This window comes from Salvelinus alpinus, chromosome 7, assembly GCF_045679555.1.
Source record: "Salvelinus alpinus chromosome 7, SLU_Salpinus.1, whole genome shotgun sequence".
NCBI lineage: Eukaryota > Metazoa > Chordata > Actinopteri > Salmoniformes > Salmonidae > Salvelinus > Salvelinus alpinus.
In genome coordinates, this window is record NC_092092.1 from 57,730,625 (window position 1) to 57,749,035 (window position 18,411).

At 41.3% G+C, this 18,411-nt stretch overlaps 2 long non-coding RNA genes across 4 annotated transcripts in view; one reads left to right on the forward strand and one right to left on the reverse strand.

The window, feature by feature from the left end:
• The window catches only part of LOC139581305 (uncharacterized), a 244,252-nt gene that overhangs the window by 90,293 nt on the left and 135,548 nt on the right, over positions 1–18,411 (reverse strand). The gene's annotated exons all lie outside the window — the stretch shown is intronic.
• LOC139581302 (uncharacterized) overlaps positions 1–18,411 on the forward strand; it is a 31,539-nt gene that overhangs the window by 968 nt on the left and 12,160 nt on the right. For both annotated transcript variants that reach the window (XR_011676193.1, XR_011676194.1), the window contains exon 2: positions 10,800–10,868. This is a non-coding gene — a long non-coding RNA (uncharacterized lncRNA). The remainder of the gene's footprint in view (positions 1–10,799; positions 10,869–18,411) is intronic.

An 18,411-nucleotide genomic window follows, 5' to 3' on the forward strand; every position in this document is an offset into this window, starting at 1 on the left:
TACTTACCTAGAAAACCTGACAGAGGAACTACCGTAGTCACTTCTGGAAAATGAGCTGCTAGGGAAGGGCTTCGGTCCAGTCTTTCACAGCTCAGTTGATCTCCATTGAAGAAAACAAACCCAAGGTCACCTCTGGACAGCTTGGTCTATACATCCCGTGGTTTGGTGTGTATGTTGTCGGGGTGGGGCGGTGGGGGCAGTGGGTGGTAGAGTCAGACTCCGGACGAGATCATCCCGTGTGTGTGTGTGTGTGTGTGTGTGTGTGTGTGTGTGTGTGTGTGTGTGTGTGTGTGTGTGTGTGTGTGTGTGTGTGTGTGTGTGTGTGTGTGTGTGTGTGTGTGTGTGTGTGTGTGTGTGTGTGTGTGTGTGTGTGTGTGACATGTGGCAGACTATTACTCAATACCGTCTGGAACATTCTAAGCAGGAAATGGAAACGTTGCAGGGAGGCACGTACGCCATTGTGCACATACGTTACATACGCTACCCACTCCTAATACCGTACATTGGGGGGAAAGCCTAAAAAACATGCTATACTAGAAATACTTAAACTGTATTTGTAATAGCAAATACATACATGATCATTATTTAAAGGGAGAGAGGGAGGACCATATACAGCCGAACGTATACAGTTGAATTTTTTACAAAATGGCTGCCATGGTGGTAAGCAGCTAAAAGAGCAGGAAGAAGATGGAGCGGAAATATGCTGAATGTTGTTTTCCCATTCTCTGTGGAATAGTAGACTGTTAGGGATTGCAAGTCTGAGAAGGTATTCAATTGTAGATACTTGGATCCTATGTTTTCCACAATTGTTTTACCAAAAGCTGAGTCCGTAAAGTATGTTTGTTTTTTCACATATTCCCCACCCACAGTTTAGGTAACTTGCTCAGTTAGTCCTCACTAAAACGATTTGCTGACGTAACGATCTTCACAAGCAACAATCTCCATGAGGGTATCTCTTTGCGACAGTGATACTTCTGTTGTTAAGGGCAGACTGAACATTTCCGGCATCCCATTTCAGTTGAATGCGATATCAAACAATATTTTTATATTCACACTTACGTCTTAAAATGAATCATAAATTCAACATTTCACGATAAATGTGGAAGGTGTAAAAGCCTGCTAGAGGTTGACTGGAATACATCTTCAGCAAATGCTAATATGAATACTGATATCTCTAAGTCAGTTGCCAATGTATGCTAGCAAGAATATGTAGCATAGCATCTTTACTTGGGCAACAGGAATATGGAGGTTCTATACCACTCTGCCAAAAAGTCTCTCCTTTTATTAAATCCTATTTATTTGTAAAATATGACAGCTTCATATGAAAGTCTATTTGAGCCTTTGCACTTGAAAGCTTTCATAGTATGAAACAAGAAAAGCTTTCCAAATGCTTTACCCTTTTTTCTCCCCACGAGATGGGTTAACTTTGGGAAATCATGTGAGAGACGTTTTTCTTTGCAATTGAGAATGAAAAGAATAAGTTAGCAAAGTTTCTCTCCCACCAGCTTCAAACCAACTCCTTTTAGATTCAGAGAGGCTATAGCTACTAAGGAGAGGGAAACTCACAATAGTGAGGATTTGTGGTTTCCTCTATGGTGTGCACACGGTACAGTAGGCTATGAAGAGTATTAAGAAAACATGTGAATGGCATAAAATATAATACTGAAAGAGAAGGCAACATTCATCATCCTAGCCGCCAAAAACTGAATGCTAAGTGCTAGGTTTTACCTTAAGACATAGGATATTAATGTTGTGTGTATCGCCATGTTCGAGTATAAAACTAAACACAAACAACACCTCATTTTCCTGACAATATTATATTCCAATATACAATATACAATATTGTTCCGGTATCATTGGAATAGCACAGGCCTATATAAATCCCTTTGTACTGTATAGTACGTTAAGTGTCTGGTTGAACTTAAGGGTGAGCACTATTAAAAATTTAAACAGAGAATGACAAAAGATTGAAAAAGAAATTAAGATGTGTCATTGTTATTTGGAGGGGTTGTGATGGGGGGCCTGATGACAGAGTTTTATGTCACTCTACAGATGAACATATGAAAGACAGATGGTGTGCTTTCATTTCACAAAACTCTGGGATGTTTCACATTTCAAATCTCACAGAGAGAAACATCTGACTTGGCTGACAGTTTTGATCAAGTCTCTGTCTTAGTTGATTCTCACATATCATTAAATATTATTAGATGATGACTCAAGAGTCATCCATTCATAACCGTTCCCTTGAAGAAATAACGCGCCTCACTGGAAATAAAAGAAACTTCTCCCAATTAGATCCCAACTTGAAACAGCTAATGAATTTCTCATTCTTTTGATACCACGCTTAAACATTTACAAACTGAAAACAATGGAAAGAATTCAAAGAAAACTCACAGATGCCAATATAAAACACTGACAAACAAACGCAATGTCTGTAATAATTGCTTATATTGTTGTTTCAGTCTTTCAGAAACAAATTGTCTGACATGGGCTATAAAACTTTCAAACAATGCCAGGTGGCGTTGGTCTTTGCATCTGCGTGTATTGTGCAACGTGGAGAAAGCTCTCAACAACCAGAATCTATGCATGTTAAGAATAACAAACGTTTTCTAATAGTGACCAATGCTCACAGTAATAGGCCTATTTCATAGGATATCTTTACTGTAGGCTTACTTTTCAACAATGTACAATAGGCAAGTGTTTCACTGCACCTGCCTAACTGCCATGTAAATACATAGGTATTAAAGATCCTCTTCTACAGTGGAACCAGCTTTACTATCACAAAACATGATCATTAGGGACCATTTTGTTTCATTCAATCCTTTAAAAAACATATTTGCGTGTACCTTAACCGAAGGCTAATGAGTTGCCTAGAAGCAAAGAAGTTGCAAAGTGTGTCTGTCTGTGTGTTGGTTGTCTCCTGAAAACTCATTAGGGCTCTCTTTGACAGCAAGGTCACAGGAGTTTATCTGTGTGCTGGTTAGGGATCTTTCTGTTCTGTTTCTTCAGCTTCTAGCATTTTGTGCAATAATTAGTTTAAACGCAGGCTCATTGCGCGCACTAATTCAATTCATACTGGGGACCTTTTCCAGATTGTTAGAGTGGCGAGCAACGGCTGTGTGTTTTTCTCTTTTCAACCCTGAGCAGCAGCCACGATAGTGACGATTGACGCTATTGTGTCTGCTGGGGAAGTGTCCAGGTGTACAACATGTTTACACATTCTTCAGAAGTTATCTAAACATACGTAACATTGTTAATTTCAAGGATAGTATTATCAAATTGATTTCAGATAAATAAATATATATATACATTTACTACAAACTGGTGTATGCATACTATCATATGCATGTGTATCATATATACCCATTGTATTAGTATTCATGTAAGTCATTCAATTAATCTTGATAGAAAAAAAGTATAAAGTACAATGAAGTATAAATGAATGTAAGAAATATTTGTGGGGGACGCAGTAATGCGTTTAATTTTGTTATGCGGCTTCAATATTACTTTAATGCGTTTTGGTGAATTTGATAATTATAGACTAATGATCTCAATTAGTTATGCATTTTCCTGAGTGTATTCTTACTGTACTAACTGTGAAGAGGTCGTATCATATGTATGTACTCTGTATACAGTTCAACATTTTCAGCAGAGACTTCGACCCACTTGAAGACGATATGCTTTTTAATTTTATAATCATTTGATTTGAGACAAGGAAATTATTTTTCTTAGCCAGATTTTTCTTAGTAAGATAAATTAAGTTCAGTGCGTATATATTTAAAGCTCCTTGGTAATTATTTGTGTGAGAATGTTTGTTATTTGTGTGGGATTCAATTTGTGAAAATAATACCTCTTGATTTGTGATCTGATAACATTCCACAATGAGGTGAATCAAATAGAGACTAAATGCATTTAATCATCAAAAATAAAATATACCTATTTAGACAATTAGTATATCAATGATAAAACATCAATACAACAATCAATGGAAATCATGTCATGTGATACACACCAAAAACAACATATTTACAAATGTTTATTTTTGTTGCTCTGTAAAATCCAAGTCATGTATAAACATAAAAGGCAACAATGTGGTCGCAGGAAGTAATCAAATATGGTATGTTTCACAAATCAAACTTAAAGCAACCATTTTCAGAATTTTTCTTATGCTATACAATGTAATTTCCAGTAAAAATAATTCAAGGTATGCTTCAAAACCCAACATCTCTGATGAATTAGCAGGAGCGGCAATAAAATGAAATAAAAAAATGTTTCAATAAGGTATTTTGCAGTTACTACGTATTCAATTTGGTTTTAAATGTGCACCAGTGCACAATGGGTTTAACATTTGATATACCCAGCGAAAAGATGATCGACAGTCTTTTGCCTGTTTAAGCCAATCGACATATTAATAACTGTATTAAGTGTATACTTACTGAGGTCATTTTCTCTGTGTCATAGTACGCCTCAATGTAACACAGAAGGAGAAACATGGAGCTAAAATGGTGGCGGGAACAGAAGGACACCTCTGTCGGACTGTCCTGTACAATACAGTTAATATGGCCTGATTCAAACTCAAATATTTTACGTTCCTCTAATTAACTGAGCATAGGCGTTGTGGGAGTGGCATGACGTATTGGTAGTTATAATTTTGATAACGCACGGCACGCACTGGCGTCTTCCCATTCTGTTGTTTGTGTGTTTTTCTACCACAGTAAACATATAGTTGAAAACGTCGCCTGTGTGTTCCCTGTTCAGCCATTTTAACACCATTAGCATATGGCCCGACAGTAGCCGTCACTATACTTCAGGATTTGTTTTAGTATCTGTTTCAAGTCATTCTGTATATTTGTCAGGGCCACACATGACTGGTGACCTGTTTACATGGTTCCACTTCCACACCTCAGCGGAGAATGGGAAGGGGCAGGTACAGCTGACAAAGCCAGGCTATTCAATAACCTTGGAGTACTGTAAGGGCTATGTTTCAACGAACACGGAACTGTTTGGATCAATGTAAACCGTCTTAACACCTGTGCTACAGGGTTAATAGCGCCATCGATTGTGTGAAGCGGGGAGTAGCGATGACGGCAGGTGACGTCAGACCGAGCATAGAGGGAAGACACAGGGAGTGCGTGGTATTGCCAATCTTCGTTATAGGATGACAAAAGAAGGGTTACATAACGTCACGATTTTCGACTGCCATTTTAATTTGCCCATGTCCCCGAGCAGGGGCCTGTAATCTTCCTTTCGAAAAAAAACAGGTTGCCATTATATAACCAGGAAGTGGCCTGCCAACGGCCTGCAGCTTGTTTATGGTGACATCTCGTTGCCGGGGTGACGGGGTCCTGCCAGTGTGCCGTCTTTATTAGTCTTTACGCACGGCTGGCATGGGCACCGCCCGGCAGCGGTTGCCCCAGTAGTCCCCCTACCCCCTCTCCTGTGCCCCTTCTCAGACCCAGCTCTGGGGTTCACGTTGACAGACAGCTCGGGGCAGACACAGCCTGACCCGGAGAACGAGGAACACAAACTCAGCGCTCTGAAGGACCCTATTCTGGTCAGGCATTCAGTCGGCCCACTATCACAACTATACTCCTCTCATAACTAATTCATGATTGCAGAGTGCTCTATTCTGCCTGAAATCATGTAAAATCATGCTCACTTACTAAAATGTCAGCCTTGATCAGTCTTGGATAATGGAAGTGTGTGCATTCTAACTCGTACCTTGCACTCATTTTACTGCTGAGTCTTGAAAAGGGGTAGGACATTTTTTTTTTTAAAGCTATTTTGGCTGACACTGACCAACCATCTCAACTGTACTTTCAAAAGACGGCCTTGGGAAGACTGTTCTATGGGAAGACCATAGCACAGCCTATTTCGCTAAGTAAGAAAACCCCAAATATTTCAAATCTGTAACATGAAGACAGACTATTGTGATTACCTTTTAATCTGATGGCTGGATTCCTATTTCCAGGCGGGAAAGTCTCCTCCCGAGGAGCAGCAGGAGGCGCTGTAAAGCAGTTAGCCTTTTGATAACGCAACACGAGCAAAAACAAACATGGCTGATGGGTGTGGGAGTGTGGGGGGTGTGAGGGGGATGGTTAGATATGGTTGTGCAAGTTAATGCAGCATTACTATTGGATGAGCTTTTGGGAGCCTGGAGCATCTATATGAAAGAGATACCACATCTTACCCACAGGCAGGCGCAACAACCGCTTTCACCTTCACCCACCATCCCAAAGTCATAGCCAGAATGCTGTATGAAAGTCTGGGCGTGTGTTTGGAAGCTACGTAGCTCAGACAGGAAGCACTCTGCTATTCAGGTTGTGCAACACAAGACGAAGCAACATGTGATAACCAAGGTGTTGTTGTGCTAGTTAAAACACACCAGGCATGACTAGTTACATCTCTTTTCAGTAGAATTCATTCAGAATGCTGCAACCAACCACATATCCAGTTTGCAATGCAAATGTTTAGGCTGCTTCCCTAACGTCATTGTAATCCTTGGATTGCGTTTATGTATTTTATGTTTGTTTTGATATTTCCACAAGGAACTATCTGTGCAGAGAGTCTCCTGAGCAGAATCTGGTATGCTGTTTCAGGTCATTTCAATTCTAACGGGGTTTTTTCCCTCTATATTTGTACTAAGAACTCTGGGTATTCAGCGCCCGAGGGTTTGACGGTAGAAACACACGAGGTTTTGAAGCTTGTTTGGTTAAAGTGAAGCCGAGGTTAGGCTTAGGGGGATATAATAACTTGAGGCAAAGTGGAGTGACCGATTTTACCTTAATCCGCATGTGGAGCGAGAGCGTGAGTCACAACTGTGAACACACATAACGTTATTAAAACTCAATCTGTCGACAGGGCCAGAGACGTTTACTTCCTGAACATGTTCACACAACCACAGACACACTCACCTCGCTTTTGATCATTACTTCAAATCACAAAATGAATTTAAAAAATATATATTTTCAAGTTAACAAGATTGTCAAAAAGGTTAGGTGCTGCAGAAATATTATAATTGGTGTCAAACATAATTATACTAACAAAAAATATAAATTTCAAGGATTTTACTGAGTTACAGGTCCCATGTGGTTCAGTTGGTAGAGCATGGAACTTGCAACGCCAGGGTTGTGGGTTAGATTCCCACAGGGGACCAGTACAAACTAATATAAAAATGTATGCACTCTGGATAAGACTGTCTACGTAATTGTAAAATAATCACATCCAGGCCCAGCCAATCAGAATGAGTTTTTCCTGACAAAAAGGCTTTATTACAGACAGAAACACTGCTCAGTTTTGTCAGCTGTCCGAGTGGCTGGTCTCAGACGATCCCGCAGGTGAAGAAGCCGGGTGTGGAGATCCTGAGCTGGCATGGTTACACGTGGTCTGCAGTTGTGAGGCCGGTTGGACATACTGCCAAATTCTCTAAAACAGCGTTGGAGGCGGCTTATGATAGAGAAATAAAAATGAAATTCTCTGGCAACAGCTATGGTGGACATTCCTGCAGTCAGCATGCCAATTGCACGATGCCTCCAAACTTGAGACATCTGTGGCATTGTTTTGTGTGACAAAACTGCACATTTTAGAGTGGCCTTTTATTGTCCCCAGCACAAGGTGCACCTGTGTAATGATCATGCTGTTTAATCAGCTTCTCGATATGCCACACCAGTCAGGTGGATGGATTATCTTGGCAAAGGAGAAATACTCACTAACAGGGATGTAAATACATTTGTGCACAAAATTTGAGAGGCATAAGCTTGTGTGCGTGCGTATGGAACATTTTGAGAAATCTTTTATTTCAGCTCATGAAACATGAGGCCAACACTTTACATGTTGTGTTTATATTTTTGTTCAGTATAATTAGACACTGAATAACCATGTGAATAACAGTATTCCAATTCATAATGATAACTTTACTTACAATATTTTCCCGATTACTGTATCCTTCGAGGCATCCCTTTTCCTTAAATTGTATGGCTCAGTTTACCAAACAGACTGGGAATATTGATCATTTGACAGCTCATTTCATACTACCCAACACCAGCAGGCTTGTCACTTTCCCACTTTCACCCAGTTATACAGATGACGGTGGCAGACAGAACACATGCCATGTTGATGCCCTGATGGTGCCCAGGTGGTGCCCAGGTGGTCAAAGCCAGACCTCACAGAGACAAGCAAAACAAGAGCAGAACCATCCTTCAGAACCATCCTTCATTACATGAGCAGAGTATATGATTTGCATAGTGTGTACGTATAATTTAAAAGGAAAATAACAACGTGAGTTTACTGTGTAATAAACTGTCAATGTACGTGTTTCCGCAGTCTCCGGTTGTAACTTCGCATTGTTTGACGAGGCAACTAATTTAGTTCATTTGAAATTGGTGTCATCAAATTATTTTGGCAGAGGATAATGAAGACCCATCGGACATAATTATATATTTTTTAATTGGTCTGTGTTTATTAATTTACCATTTCGAAAAATACCGGGGTAGATTTTTTTACCTTAAAATATCAGAACTGCGTTTGATGTGTTTTATATAACCCAGTGTCCTTGTTTTGGTAAAAGTGTCTCAATTACCGAAGCAGAAATGATCTGTGTTGTCCTGTTAACATCAGATAACCTCTCTTTTCATTTAGCTGTGTTACGGCATTGATTATGAACTGAGATAGATCACAGCACCACAAGCATGAGTAATGAAAAAAATAACTCCATTCTTATTGGTTTGTCTTTTCAAGGTCAAAGGACACTCTTGAATGAGGTATTACTTGTTCATTGAAGCAGTAGTGGATGATAGCATCGTGGTCACCGAGGCTCACTCAGGACTAGCTATATCCTTTGGCACTGTGGCTCGACGGTGCTGAGGGAAGAAGTATTTTGTGACTTCAGGGCACATTAAGAACCAAATCAACATGGCTGCTGGGCCTGAAATGTGTGAGAAAGGGGGGGATCACCTAAATGAAATTGGCAAAGCAGGTGTGCAGCACAAGGCAGTGGGCTCCTCTATAAAGACATCTGCTGATTACACGGTGTGGGGAGGCCTGGTAGAAAGGAGAGGAGGCTGGCAGTGAATCGTGTAAAGAGATTGAGACCACACGACAGCCAGCTGAAAGAGTACAGCACACGATCCCACACAGCCAGGCGCTCGGGGCATGAAGCCATAAAGACGTGAAGAGGAAAGTTTCCTTCACTCTATTTTACTAAAGAGAAACTGGCTGCCCAGGGTGGCAGAATACTATTAGGGCCTGAAACCCATTCAAGTGTTTTCTACCATTTTGGTTTAGGCCTTCTAGCACGCGGCAGGCACACAAGAACATCCACCACACCACATAGGTTGGATTGAATTATCCTCGTTGTCATTTTCTTTTCTACTCTAGTGAAAAGGAACGGTCTGTGTGTGTACCTACAGTAGGAACCATGTTGTGTGATCCCCTCCCAAGATGGAGGCATCTTGGTGAATGTCAGTCTTGCATCTGAATGACATGTGGATAGATGGACAGTCCTGCCTGCGTGTCTCTGCCTGTGGGGGTTTGATTTGGTTGCCGTGCGGCTGGTGAAGGCGGAGGCCTGATTCCGGTGGCCCACGTGTGGCTGTGCAGTGGTGTGTGGGAAACCCCAGGGAGAGACATCGTGTCTCCATGATGCAGACACCTGCCCGTAGGACGCAGCAGGGGGGTAGCCTTGGCCTTGTACAGGACCCAGAGGCGTCCACTTCACAGAGGCTAGAGAGAAAGCCGAGAGATGCCGCCCACCCCATTCTGCCACGCTACGCCTAGTCTAGTTTTCTATTACAAACCAATGTCAACCTTCACCTCTATCCGGCAGTCACATCTTCTTACACCGCAAAGTTTAGGCGATATGGAAATGTTCACGTATAATAAAGCATTGACAGAGAAGGTGTATTCATTGTTATCGCTTCTCAGAAAGATTTCGTTTTGACTAAAGTATCGGTTTGTTATAACGATTCTCATCTGGAAAATGTTAAATAACATCTGATGCGAACACAATCAAGCCACTGTTATTCCAAAATATGGTTCTAGTGTAATAGGAGTGTAATAGGTGTAACAGTATAATTCTTAAAGCTCATTTTGCACATACGTAGCAAGAGAAAACAAAAAAGAAAGGATATGTGCTGCAAGGAAAGACTGAATCGGCGATTAAAAGAACAACTTGATTTGACATCTCTAGGAGTTAAAGTCAAGAGGTTGCGTGAGGTGTCAGAATTATTCTGCCTTTGGTCCGTATCTTCACTGCAACATAACGTGTGAGTGATGGATGATTGCATAACGGCTTCGATTCCATACGTTTCCCTCGATAATAACCTACAGTATTGAGTGACTGATAGACAGATTCAGATTGAGCGCGTGCCTCCAAAAATATTATAGGTTACTTTACCTCAATGGGTTTGGAGTTCTGTCAGAGCTTCATATTTCTGTGTTCAATCCCAACTTACTTTTCAAGGCAACATTCGTCAGTAGTTCTGACTGGAAGGATAGGAATACTGTACTGCCATCTTTGATTTGGGCAACCGGCATCCGATAAAGGCTGAACGTTGTCATTGTAGATTGAAGTCCATCTTATTAATTAAGGCAAGGCTTACATTAAGCGAAATCCTTACAAAGACGACATGTTTAGGTTTACGTTTCTTCAGAACATCTAAAGGGCATCTGTTTCTGCCTCTGTTCCAGCGCATGTGTCCGTCTGATCATGTTTAGTTAATGTGCCTGATGTCTGTTCTTCCTAAGCCTCCCCTCTCCTCCTGACCTTTCACCTATGCCCCCTCTCTCTCTTTGTTGTGCAGGTTGGAGTCCCCTTACCGACGCCCACACAGCCACATGCCACGCTCCGCCATGCAGACACCCAGGCACAGGTAAGTCTGGCCCAGGTGCACCCCACAGTGCCCCTGTCCCTCACGGGCTCACCCCCCGGTCCTCAGGTCAGACCCGGGGCCCAGCATGCGGCTGCAGCAGGTCACAGAGGGCCCCTGACAGGCCCCGACACCCCAGAGATGGGACTCCAGGCTTGCATGCAGAAGAGTGTTTGAAGTGGGTCTGAGCAGGGCTATGTTACTTTGCCTTTAATTAGCTCCAGCAGCTGCTGCTTCCTGGTTGAAGGACCCCGGCACACTCCACCACTCCACTGTCTCCCTAATGTCTTACAGGTGACTGTCAGACGCACGTCAACCTTCCCGCCATGCAGGACTTAGCTGTCTAACCCGCTCTCACTTAGATTTACTCTGTCAAGGGGCGGACTGCTTAGCTACACGATGTTGCTGAGACGAGTTTCTCCCTAACATAGTCCCGCTTTGTTTTGTTTCGCGAAAAACAAAATAGTGGACGCTCACAACTCTAGCTCAGTAACCAGAGCCAGGGTCAAATTATGCAAATATGTCTCCCATCACCCACTACGTTCTTCTAGTTGCTCTTTTTATCACTCTTTAGAAACATTAACAGGTCTGAGGAAAAGGTAAAAAGCAGGGAGAGCTTTCTTCTGATGACAGTAAATGTTCCACTCTGCGTTGCTTGTCTGTGTTTTACGCTCTGACAAAGAGGTCCTAACTGTTGGAAATTGCCCTCTGAGGACTGACAGCTGGAAATTGATCTCAGATTAGAAGCAAGCACCTCTCTCTCTCCCTGCTCTCCTTTGTCACTCCCAAGTTGGCAGATCACTCCTTAAAAACTCTACCAGAGATGAAAAAAGAGAGAGAGACTTCACAGTTGGCTTTGGAATACTAATACCCTGGACTCATTATATTAATGGGGTCCAGATTCCCATCATTGAGCATGCACCAATACCCTTTGAGTTTGCCGGGGTTAGAGGGTGCCCAGTACTTTGAAAGCCCTGACCTGCATATTGAACGCGTTTTAATAGAACCCTTTGGAGGCTCCTGGTAGGATATGCAGTAACTCCTCGCCTTTACGTTCCTGCACCCTCTCCGTGTGATCTCATCAGATAGCCGCTTCAGTCTCGGATATGACCCGGTCCCAGGGGGGAGGGATGTGCAGGCAAGGCAAATTAGACCAGCAGTGTCTGTATCTCAGCCGAGGCCATTCTTTCCTGGAGACGTGAGTCCTGAAGAGGGGCAGTGCTTTGAAGTGGAAAGGTGCCCGGTGTAAAAGGTTTTGGGAGAGATTCGGTGGGATTCCCTTCAGGGAACAGCGGAGGAGTCTGGCCTCTCGTTGGTCAATCACCAAGCCAAGCCAAATCAACCCACAATACGGGGTGAGCGTCAAGAATGCAGACAGGGGTTCATAAAGAGGGATCTATGGGCAACAATGGTGGAAACCCTGGTAGCAGAGAAAAGAGCATCTACATTGTTTTTAATGGTAATGCACTGTATGCCTATGATGCACAAAGAATCCATAACACAAATGATAAAAGATAGATTTAGAAAAAATGATTATGAACGTGTACATTTTGCATATGTGCCCAACAGCTGAAAGATGTATTGATAAAAAAGCAATGAAGGCTGCATGCTCCTTTGCTTAACAAAGGCTATTAATAAGCCACACATAAGCTCATTGCAACCAGAAATGCTGATGTTAGATTAAGAAAAGGGTAGAAACATTTGATAGATATCACAATTTGAAAGTGCCTGAGCATTCAGTGATTCTGTTATTGATAGAAGCATTAGGCAACAGCAAGCCCAGAAGCATTCCGGCTATTTCTCGCGAGGAGGCTGAAAGCACATTACAATATAATGATTATCTCCCTCTGATTCTGTGGTGTCACTATGTCGACCTGAGATACTATTAAGCACCGTCAAATAGAAAAGCATCCCTCACAATGAAAGAAGATTATCCATAGCCGGGGAATGAGGTGGCGGGTTTCTTTGTCCTGGCAGGCTGAAATATCCTTAAAACACCCCGTAATAAGACAAGCAGCAGGCATACGCCACAGACAGACAGACAGTGAGATAGTAGAGTGACTACGCCAGAGACAGTGAAAAGAAGGGCTCCAACTGGAGATTACAGTGAACAAACAGAAATCCTTTGAGGCTAAAAATGGCTGACTCAGGTAGCCAAGCACTAGCAGAATGAGTCACGTATCCAACTACTACATCCCCTATCTGTAAGCATCTGTATTACACAGACAGAAAACAGCACCATACTATAGGACCCTTATAGGAAATCATGTTCAGCTGCTAGGATTTGATTATCATATCCCATTCTTGACCGTAATGATTTCATAAAGCTTTCGATTTTGGGCTCGATCACCATGGCTGCAACATTGCTGGAGCTCTGTTACTCATGTGTGATTCTAAAAGCAGTCTGCACTGCTGTAGTGGCTGATACAAGCCTCGCACTCTAAAGTGTGGCGGTCATTTATCCTCTCCCAAGCTCCCATCATCTTGATGTGATTCACACACTGACAAGAATCCATCTCCTGGGTATTAGGCAACAAAGAGGGGTGTTGGGGGGGTTACAAGGCAGATAGAGATCACACGACTAAATGACCTGACGGTCTATTCCACACTACACTCTTCCTCTCCTCCCTACCACACACACACACACACACAGACACACACTGTGACACAGGTGCACAAGCATGCATACAAAAACATCCCTTAAGCTCACTGCAGCTCCCTTTCATCGCAACTAGAGTGCAAAGGCGCATTCCTTGCTCTGGTTGGTTGGTCTCCTGCTTTCTTAAGGTTATAGTCTATTCTGTTTGTTTCAGTGTGTTTAATGAGCTCGCCGGGATTCTGAGTGAAGACATAAGAATCTATAGGGACCCATGGTAGTCCATTAAGACATCCTCCTTCTAGAGAATACAACTAAAACTCTCAGAATATCATAAATATATTTGTGAGAAAAGTTTTCAAATATTGCTCATCTTTTAATGTAGTTTGTGATGTGGGCTGTGTTCAATCATTCTACAAATGAAAATAAAACATCTCTTGAGGTTTGCTGCCAATGTGAGCAGTTTTTTCTCCACTGGTTTTCACAGAAAGAGAGACGCATAAGCTCTTCAAAGATGAGTATTATTTAGAGACTACAATTCATTTGGCAGCTCATATGTTCTGCTCTCAAAGAGCTCAAGCTAGTCTGAGACATACTGTGGGTTGTTTTCAGCAGAAGAGAAGAGAAAGAATTTGGCTTGGTCCGAGGCCCCCCATCCCCACCCCCTTTTCAAAGATGGACCTTTTTCATCTCCTAGTGGTCTAGCACATTAGTGTGGTGACTATGTGCTTCACAGGTGGGAGTCTGCCTCCATCAAATAACCCAGTTCACTAAGGACGGGATTTGGCGCTGTTATTTTTCTATTAGGGAAGAATTATGCTAAGCCTTCAGAAGCCATCTTTGTGTTGCTATGGCAGCCCATATTTCCTGCCGGGTTGTGACCTTGAATGACTACAGTGCAAAGCCAAGTAGCACCAAGACCCTTTGAGGATTAGAAATGTGGACCTCATAGTTATGCAAAACACCTCAGATATGATTGAACCTTGAAAGGCTGAATGACAAGTTTATTGAGATCGCCGCTCTTTTCATCTGATCATTGTCAGTCGAACGTTCCCAATCACTTGGTATTCGTTGATCTGCAGCTTTTCCGCTTGCTTTTGTCTAGGTCAGATCTCTCTGCTAGGAATTTGGTGGGCTTTTCATTTATCCAGACACCAAATAGCCTTATACTTCATATTAATCCGTTGTGCCGTTATGTAACAAGAGGAATCACGTGATTATATTGATGCAAATAAAAAAAAATGTAAAAGCCTAACATCTGATGGTATATCCATCACTTTGCTCAATAAAACATCTGCATTTCAATGGATAATTCCTCTGATGCAGAGATTATAGTGCATGCTGGTTACTGTGGCCTTAAAGCGCTCTGGATTATAGCTTTAAATTATTAATAGTTCAAAAGTATTTAATCAATACTACTATACTGAGGAAACTTGCAAAGATCACCCCCCAAATCAATTGACATTAGTTTTTTTTGGACTGTTTTCCTCTAAATTTGAATCTTAACGTTGGTTTTGATGTGTAGCCTACACAGCTGGAATCTTAATCAACTGTGATACTCATTGAAAGTTTTTACATTTCTTATAATTTTCACTAGTGTTTTCAGGCCAGCCTTCAAAGTCTGAAATGTATTTTCAAGAGAGATGTATAGACAGCAACTGAAAGCTAACACAGGGATGGGGCTTTGAACATATGAGACTGATACTATTGTGGTCACAAAGCACAACAGGAGACTACTTTGAAGACGAAAGGGCTTTGGGTATCAGATTTCATCTTGGAAATAGTGTCAGAATACAAGCTCAAGTATTAGACCTGTTGAAACGGCCTATTAGGACTAGAGAAACCAGGATTGAGTTTAGAGACACTTCCTTGACTGCTCCCAACTGAAGATTGGGAAAGGTCAAGACTAACTTCAGAGTTTAAACCCAGGATTAGATAGAACACTATGTTTTATTGTAGGTTTAGTTGCCCCACTCAATCCATCAGGATTCAGATGGGAAAGGGGACTTGCAATGCAAAGAACAACTTGACAATTTAGAGTTTTTACAAAATAAAGTGTTGTTATCAGAGAAAAATCTTGCCGTTGGCTTGAGAATTTATCAGCTTCAAGATCAAGCTGTGTCCTTGTCAGTTGATGGGTCTGTAGAAGACGTTACACTTTCAGACTATGTCTATGCCTTGTCAATTTGGATGCTTCTGGAGTAGAAACAAACTCGACACTAGCCACTCTCATCAACATGATTTTGACAAATACTTGTCAGTTACCCATCTCCCCTAGCAACTTAATCAATCTCCGAGGTCCCAAGGAAGTAGGACTGTGAGTACAGATCTCTGTGTTTCTGTTCCTCAACCTTCTGCCATGAAATAGTTCTAGTCTTTGTGTCAGTGTTCGGTTTTGACAAAAGTGACATTCACATATTGGGTTGTTCTGTTGTCACAGTCGTGCCTGGCTTAAAGTGCTCTCCATGTGAGGTTTAGTCCTCTTTGATGTCAGGGTCTCCAGAGATCCGGTTTGAGCATGCTATCTGCTTCAACAGTTCTCTCCCGGCCTCTCATGCAGAGAGTGACACAGGAACTGCCAGAGCAGAGATTGACTCTTTCATTTCCTACCAACTACAAATGAAGGATGCTTAGAAAGTAAATTCAGGGGGTGCCAAGCACATTGCAATATTCTGTTGCAACTACTGAAGAAACGGTTGTTGATCATTAGGCTACCGTCTAAGCTTAACATTCTGTTTAATCAATGCTCTGTGGCAACATCCACCACTTCCAAACTCAGAAAGCAACATTAACAGTAACATAATTCTTTTTCCAAGCAAATCTCAAATCTGTCATAAATGAATAGTTAATGTTGTAATCACTAACTGTTATGCACCAAAAGTGCCATATTCTAATAAAAACAAAGATGTCAAACTCAAAATAACAAACAGGTCATGCTATTCCAAACTCTAGTGATACAAGCTCATCTGTTCCCATGTCACAAGGATATAATTAAAGCATCCATGAAGAGAAAAAAAAACAAATTCCATAATACTGTTGATTTATTCATTGAAATTGAAGAAATATGGGCTAGTAGTTGAACTATTTCGTGTACACGAACGTCACAATTTGCCATTTACTCCTCCACTCATTAGATAACGTGCATCTTAACTGGAATGTACAATTTCATGAAGAAAAGGCTTGATTAATAATGATCTGGTAATCGTGTTTTATGCCTGTAAAGGCGGGAACACATCCCTCGCGCCGCCCTGCAACGCGGGGCTCACCTGAGATGCAACCTGAGCGCCACGTGACACTTGGGATTAGCGGCGATTAAAGAAAAATATTCCAATGTACCGTATGAATTTACCTGACAGTGCCAAAATAATTATCCACCCTTCGTGAAATACGTAATTAAGGGAACCCCAAAGACAGACATCTGAAATGGGGTGAAGTGTATTTAAAAATGGCTGTGAGTCAAACTAGGGAATTTCTCTTATTAATAAAAAATAATTAAACGAATGATTGATTGTAGGCTAAATAAAGGATTGCGGCCAGTTTACGTCCATACGTGATTGAAGGTGAAATATTTGTTTGGTGTGCTATTATTTCAAACTGGAAAGGGACGGTTTTTTCTTTGGTTAAATAGTTTGCAATATATTTCCCATTCCTTCCAATGTCAGTCCTTCGCCAGTTCAGGCTATGTAACATTGTCATGTTTTCATTTAGGCTAAATTACAGTTCAATTGTTGTTGCCTTTTAGGGGGGGGGGTATTATATGTTAATTAAATTAATTAAGCAATTAATCCGTTTGTAGAAACGACATGCTTTAATATCATGTAACAGCAAGCCGTTTTACCTTTGTAACCCAAATTGTGAGTCATACAAAAACGGATATGATATCACATGTGTAGCCTATATACGTTATAGGCTAAACTTACAGAAAGACAGAGCCATGCACCAGAAGTGCTTCAATTGGGGTCTACCCTGACATGGTGGGTTATATGCAACTATCAATATTTACACTGTTTAAGGAACAAATTCAGTTAAAGGTCACGGTTTCGATTGGCCATGTTATATACTCTTAGAAAAAAAGATTCTGGATAGAAGCATAAAGGGTTCTATGCTTGCTTCATCTGTGGCACACCTTAAGGTTCTAAATAGAACATCATTTTTTTCCATATAGAACCCCAAGGGATCCCATGTAGAACCTCAGCCATTGTTGGTTCATTGAAGAAGAAACCCCGGGGTTCTGATGAAATAACCCTTCAAAACGGTTCTATATAGAACCTATAGGGGTGCCACATGAAGCAACCAAAATAAGCTTTTTGGTTCTATCCAGAACCTTTTTAAGAGTATATACTATAATGTCTGCCATCAGTGGAAGAAAGACATTTGAGTGAATTGTGTTTCCATTTAGATAATCAATGCTATCACATCTTGCAGGTGTCATAAAGTTCTGCATTTGATTGGAGCAGACACTGTGCCTTTTCAAGCTGTTGAGACATTATAGGCCTAATAAAATAATGCCATATTTTGAGATAGCTAAATATTGTCTTGTTAGAACATGAACACATGTTCCTCGTACGTATGACGCATTGTTTTCCATCCAATTCAACATTTGTTATAATTGGCTATTTAAGGACTAACTCCTATTTATTATTTCCTTTGTTATTGGATTTCCTATATTGGCAATTTTGCAGACCCATAATGTTTAATAGCCGATAGTCCGATGGCTAATTTCATATAGTGTAATGATTTCTAAGACGGACAGCCTTTTCTTAGTTCAAGAAAATGAAATGAGCTGAACTATGAAAACAAAACAAAAAAAAACAGTGCTGTTATGGTTTATCATACCAAAATCCAGATTGAAATAATTGCTGACCCACTACAAAGGCCAGTAAGGGCTGTGGAAATAATGTAGGCCTTGGCCTAGGCTAAACCCCTGCTGAACGCAACTTGTAGACTAAA